Source organism: Crocuta crocuta, unplaced genomic scaffold, assembly GCF_008692635.1.
Source record: "Crocuta crocuta isolate KB4526 unplaced genomic scaffold, BGI_CrCroc_1.0 scaffold70, whole genome shotgun sequence".
Taxonomy (NCBI): Eukaryota; Metazoa; Chordata; class Mammalia; order Carnivora; family Hyaenidae; genus Crocuta; species Crocuta crocuta.
Window position 1 is genome coordinate 15,111,378 of NW_027528417.1, and position 6,973 is coordinate 15,118,350.

The window sequence follows — 6,973 nt, forward strand, 5'->3', positions numbered from 1 at the left end:
GGAAGAATATTGCAGCGCGGGCGGCCAACCCGCGCTCCCGGCCCGCCCCGCTCCTACGGNACCGTGAAGAGCCCCCTGGCCCCTCGCTGAGCGTTTAACATCTATGCAGATCTTGGAAGTGGGAAACTTCCTGCCTGGGAAAATGTCGGCCACCCAGCCTGTCCCCGAAAACCCGGTGCAGCGGGGTACGTTGTGGCACGCGGGCAGGAAGAAAATGTATCGTGTTATTTACAGAGGTCTCTGGAGTAGGCACCTCTGTTCCCGTGTTGCCTCTGGTCCACCCTCGTTATCTTTTTAAAATCGGGATGATTTTAACGTCTGAGGAATGCCGAATAAGATCATTGTGAACTTTTGCAAATGGTTAACAGCTAACGAACGAGTAATTTTCCTGTAATGCAGGAACATAAATGGACGCTTCCGGCAGCTACAGCTCCATGCCCCTTTGGGACTAGGTAGATTTTGATTCTAGTCTCTATTGGTCTTTTTTTTTTTTTCCCCAAAAAGCTTTGAACTTTAATTGTTTAATACCCGATGCATGTTGACTTAATGGAAAGTGAGAGCAGTGCAGCCCTTGCTGCTTAAACTGCTTGATTCTTTAAGCCCCAGGGATTTTCAACTGTAGCCTTAACCCAGGCCTGTTGGGGGGGAAAAAAATCAATGTAGTCGTTTAACTTTAAAATGCTACCCACACTGTAAGATAGTATCAAGGGAAACATTTTCCCATTAATCCAGACAGCCACCTAAAGTCCGCTAACTAGGAAAAACTGACTCTTAATTTCCTGTATCTGTGTATGACAGTTAATTCTGAATATTTTTTCAAAAAATTTATTTGAAAATTATTGGCGTGCCAGGAACTGTGACAAAAGCCAATACCAAGATGACAAAGTAGACTTGGGCCCCAGTTTAGCTCTGCTGCTCCTTGCCTATCTCCCCGTAATAATGATCACATTCAGATTTGAGGTAATGTCAGACATTTTCTGAGAATGGGTCAAAGATCCCTACTGTCTCATCTAAAACCTACTAAAACTCTCTGGGGATCCAAGAAACCCAAGGAAATACTAAATCAGAAAAATGACCAACCATTTAGTTTCAAGTCCTTAGGGTGAAACCAGTGAATCACAGGGTGAAATCAATCAACAGTTAACACCTAATTGTTGAGTGTGTTCTTTAGATTTAGCACTACTGTTACATGCCAGTGGAGGATTTGCAGAATGCCTTAAAATAAACAAAAGGATAAAATCTGGTTTAGGTCACAAGTGCCGAAGGGGTTTCAAGGTTAAAAAGAAAATAAAAAGCTTCCTGATCAAAAATCCAGTAAAAATCCAGAGTCAAAAGCTAAACGCACAGTGCCTGCAACCTTACAATGTATCTCTAAATACTGTGCTTACTGGACATTTGCACGTGCTTACTAAATACCGTTAAGTAATAAATGAGTTAAAGATCCAAAATACACATATTAACAAAGTTTGTATACCAATAGAGGGCATATTCTTTTCTGGTTATGATAAACTTTCTCCTTACCTGAAATCTAAAATTAGATAGCCTTCTCAAAGTCAAGAGCATCTGCTTCTTTGCTAACCTGGATCATGTGAGGCCATTTATACTCTTCAGTACCCTCAACTGACAATTCTAAATTCCAGAGAGCAATTGTAAGCCATTGTTCACCAGAGGAAATGCAGGAATTAGTACAAATCTGTCAGTACAACAACAGAACCTTAAAAACAATAAGCTTTATGTTGATGGCGATGGCTTCTTACAGAAAGTACCAGGTATTCTTTTGAGATTCCTACATTAAGATCAGTTGATCTTAAGTGGTAGTTACACATTTAGAGCGGTGTCATGACAAGCTATTGATATGCAGAAGTTTGTTAAGGTAAGTGCTTTTGGATCTTTAACTCATTTATTACTTGTCAATGTCATTTATTATTTAGTAAACGCACAACATAATACATGCTGTCCCTACAACTGTCATTTCAGTGTTTAAGAAAAATTGCCTTGAGCTGGATAGGGACAGTAGTGCTACTTACCTCTTTATTCAGTTGGTAGAGGAAATAGGAGGCTAGATTCTGCTCAAATGTAGGTGGTGTTCACTGAAGCAATTTAGAGGGCAGCTCTCATTGACACATTCTTCACACTAACTTTGAAAACACTTTGCATAAAGATAAGTAAAGATTAAGAGAGTTGAAGGAAATGGAGAAAATCGAGGACACGGAAGGGACTGTGGAAAAGACTGGATTTAAATCTGTTAACCCAACGTCCTTAAATTCTGTTGTGTAACCGAGATATGGAGGCTGTGTGTGTGTGTTTTAGCTCTACCTTCATAAAGACTAAAATAAAAATACATTATTGTACTTCAAATTAGTACATCTAAAACTGTAGTATACATAAAAATCAATGGGAAGATCTACTTGAAATGCCGATACAAGTGGGCTCTGCCCTCCCACCAAGATTCAGGAGATCTGATCTGAGGTGGGGCCAGCTTTTTATTTCGAAAATCTTGAAACCTAAGGAAAAGATGCAAGATGAAAGTAATGAACTCCAAATGTTTGTCACACTTATCAATTGTTAACAGTTTATTTGTTGTCTCACTTTTTTCCTGAACGTTCTTAAAGTCACATAGTAGTGACATTTGACTCCTAATACTTCAGCACTACATCCTAAAAATATATTCTCTTTCTATAAAGCCATGGAAATATTATTCTATCCCCCAAGTTTACTATTACAATAACACCTATGAAACTATCAATATTCAACATTTCTCACATGTCCCAATAATGTACTTTAGAGCCTTAAAAATAAACTCTAGGACTCAACCAAGGGTTACACATTATATTTAGTGAGCTAGTCTCTTTAGTCTCTTTTAATCTAGAGCAGTATCCCCCTTTGGAGAAGGGATTTTCTCATCAGAAATTCTACTACTGGGGCACCTGGGTGGCTCAGTCGGTTAAGCATCCGACTCTTAATTTTGGCTCAGGTTATGATCTCACGGTTCAAGAGTTCGAGCCCCAAGTCAGGCTCTGTGCTGACAGCCTGGAGTCTGGATTCTCTCTCTCTCTGTCTCTCTCTCTCTCTGCCTCTCCACGTGCATATCCACGGGTACCCACTGCCTCCCTCTCAAAATAAACTCAAAAAAAAAAAAAAAAGAAATTCTACTACATATATATGTATAAGGGGTATATGTGTATGTGGATTTGTTTGCATTTCTTGTGACCCCGTTAATCTAGTGTGGCTGTGTTTTCTGTCTTCTATCAGATTCAGTTTTTGAAGATTCCAGACCTGCTTGGTTTGTTTCTTTGTTTCCACACTTTGAATTTTTCTGATTGTTCCCTCATCATTAGACTCATTGTCACCATTTTGGGCAAAAATATTACATCTAGGTGGCAAAGCATCCTCTTCAGTCCATCATGACAGGAGGCGCATGGTGTTCCATTCCCCAGTCCACCCAAGTGATTCTGATTCAGGTTTACCTACAGACACCATTTTGAAAAAAACACCTGCCTATAAAAGCTTTTGGAATTTTGTGTTATTTGAAGTCATGAGGCTTGGCCAGAATTCTGCATGACCAGCCCTAATCCTTTCTTGGAAGGGCTAAAACTATTAACAGATAACTATTATGGTATGTAGCATGGTCCTGGGTCCTTGCAGACATCAAGAAAATGCAAAAAGCACAATTCTCACTTTGGGTCCTATTGAGAAAGGAAAATTAGCCATAAAAACAACTTAAGAGAACGTTTCTCAATCAGGTGATCAAAGATTAGAAAACTTGACAATCCTCAGTAGAAAAACACCTACTCTTCTGTTGGTTGGAGTTTAGTGTAACATTTTTGAGGATATTTTGACAATATGGTGAATTAAATTGCACATGTCCCTTGACCCAACAATCCCAATTAGGAATTTTATCCTGTGCGTAGAATAGCACAAGAGCCCAGAACTCTGCCCTCTCCCCATTTCCCACTCCCACCCCGCACAAAGAACGAGAACATCGATTCCTTTGGTCATTATTTTAATAGCATAAAACCTGGAAACAACCTAAAGGTTTATCAACAGGAGACTGGTTAATGAGTTGCATGCCACACGTATTACTTAGCCATTAAAAACCAATGAGGTCCACTTTCTCTTCTAAGAAGATGGAATAGACACAGTTTTTCCTCTTTCTCCCACAAAGTACAACTAAAAACCCTGCATGTTGCGTACAAAGCAGACACAAGAAGACTGAGACGTGAAGAAGGAGAGGGCAGGCTGGCTAGAAACCTTGAGATGGACATGTGGTGAGTTCTCTGGGTTTTGCTCTTGCTTCACATGTCCTGGATGGAACTGAAGAAGTCAGCAACCCTGGAAAGCTAATAGGCACAGGTCAAAAAAAAAAAAAGCTCCAATGACCTTGTCTGGGCGATCTCAAAGTGGCCGTGCATGGCATCGGGGTATGGCTGGGACTGGGCCCAGGTCTACACTGCAGGACACGCTGCTCATGTGCTCTGAGCTGCTGGCCAGCACTGTACGGGGGGTTGCATGGACCTTGGGTCAGGGGGGATCGAGCACTCGCATAGGCACTGCCTGCGCTGCCCCGAAAATGCCCAGGCTCTGGGGTCCCTAGAAAAGCAGCTGCTGAGCCCACATGGCTCTGGGTGGTAAGTACTTGGGGTCCAAACACCTGCTTGGCTGCCCCGAGGGCGTCTGGCCAACCGTGTCTTCCCAGGCTGAGGAGCTAAGTTCTTGCGTGAGGGTCCAGCTCGGCCCGTACACAGCCGAGGTAGCGGTCAGGGTGCTCTGCTCCTCTGGCCGCCATTTTTCCTCCTCATGGAAAACTTCATTTTTTCTTGAGCTGCAGAAAAAGCTGATGCTTCTCTTCCTGTGCGGCCAAAAGCTCCTCTGGCAACTTCAGAATCTGTTTGTTGGTTTCCTTTGGTGACGTTCTCCCCTCCAGCTCCTCTTTCTTCCTTTTCTCCTGCTCTGCCTTCATCTTCCACCCCATCATCTTGTCCACCTCTTCCACCTCGTGCTCTGTGTGCTCCCACACCACAGGCGGGGATGGGGCAGTGCCTTGGCCATGGCAGTGGACAGCTTGGGGCACCCAGGCATGGGCATGGTGCTGGGCACCTGGCTCTCTCCCTGACGGCCATGCAGGGAGGCAGGCGGTCAGGAAGGCCTGTCCCTGGCCCAAGGCGGAAGCCCAACCTCCCAACTACTGGTCCCCGGCACTCCGCGGACAGCCCCCTAGCAGCCCAACCTCAACCTGGTGCAAGGGAAAACCTTTGCTCTCTGAAATACTCATTTAAATGGATGAAAAGACAAGCTACAGCATGGGAGAAAATATTTGCAAACCACATATCTGACAAAGTTCAGTTGACCCTTGAACAACACAGGTTTGGACTGTATGGCTATTTTTCAATAAACACAGTACAGTTCTGTAAAATGTATTTTCCCTTTGACTTTCTCAGTAACACTTTTTTCTAGCTTACTTTATAAGAATACAGCGTATAATATATATAACACCAAAGATATGTGTTCCTTGACTATTTTTTAAGTTTTTTTTTTTTTTTTTAGTAAACTCTACACCCAATGTGGGGTTCAAACTCATGACCCCAAGATCAGAAGTTACATGCTCTTCCCACTGAACCATCCAGGCACCCAGTTAACTGGTCATTGGTAAGGTTTCTGGTCAACACTAGTAATTAAGTTTGGTGGAGGGGAGTCAAAAGTTATGTATGATTTTTGACTGCATGGGAGGGTCAGTCCCCCTAACTCTTGAATTGTTCAAGAGTCAACTGTACTAGTATCTAGATATATTAAAACTCAAAAACTCAGGGTGCCTGGGTGACTCAGTCAGTTAAGCGTCTGACTTCCATTCAGGTTATGATCTTGTGGTTCGTGGGTTCGAGCCCCATATCGAGCTCTGTGCTGACAGCTCAGAGCCTGGAGCCTACTTCGGATTCTGTGTCTCCCATTCTGTGTCCCTCCCCTACCCTCAAAAACAAACAAACATTTTTAAAAAACTCAACAGTAAAAAACACAATCGTATTGAAACGTGAGAAATCAACATGAAAAGACATTTCACTGAAAGGGATGTATAGATGGTAAATAAGCATGTGCAAAGACGTTAAACATCATTAACCATTTCAGAAATGCAAATAGAAACCACAATGACTTATTGGTATACATCTAATAGAATTGGCTAAGATAAAAGCAGTGACAACACCAAATTCTGACAAGGATGCAGAGAAACTGCATCTCTCATGCATTGCTGGTGGGGATGTAAAATGGTACAGCTACTCTGGAAAACAATTTGGCAGTTTCCTACAAAATTAAAAGAGCAACTATCATATGACACAGCAAATGTTACTCCTAGACATTTACTAGAGAAAAAGACTTGTGTTCACACACAGACTTGTACATGAATGATCATAGCAACTTTACTTACAATAGTCAAAAGCTGGAAACAGTTGGGATATCTTTCAATTGGTGAAGTGTTAAGCTGTACTGTATCTAGCCATGGAATACTACATAGCAGTAGAAAGGAAGAACTTATTCACTGATACACACACAAGCTGGATGAATCTCTAGACTATTAGACTGAGTGAAAAAACCCATTGTAAAAGGTTACATACTGTATAATTCTATGTATATCACATTCTTGAAAAGACAAAATTACAGGAAAGGAGAGCAGGTTAGTAGTTGCCAGGGTTAAGGAAGGAGTGGGAGAGAAGTGGGTGTGGCGATGACAAGGCCTCAGGAGAGATCCTTGTGGTGACAGAAGTGTTCATATCCTGTTTGTATCACTGTCAATATCCTGGTTGTATCACTGTCAATATCCTGGTTGTAATAATGTTCTGTCATTTTCCAAGATGTTACTTACCCTCGGAGGAAACTGGGGAAAGAGTACATGTGTTACTTGTTGCAACTGCATGTGAATCTACAATGGTCTCAAAATAAAATTAAAAGTTTAACTAAAAAATAAAGAGAGTAATCACTAAAT

At 41.9% G+C, this 6,973-nt stretch overlaps 1 pseudogene; it reads right to left on the reverse strand.

Moving 5' to 3' along the window:
• Positions 1 to 2,404: 2,404 nt before the first annotated feature.
• On the reverse strand, positions 2,405 to 6,904 carry LOC144223760 (G protein pathway suppressor 2-like; annotated as a pseudogene).
• Positions 6,905 to 6,973: the final 69 nt, after the last annotated feature.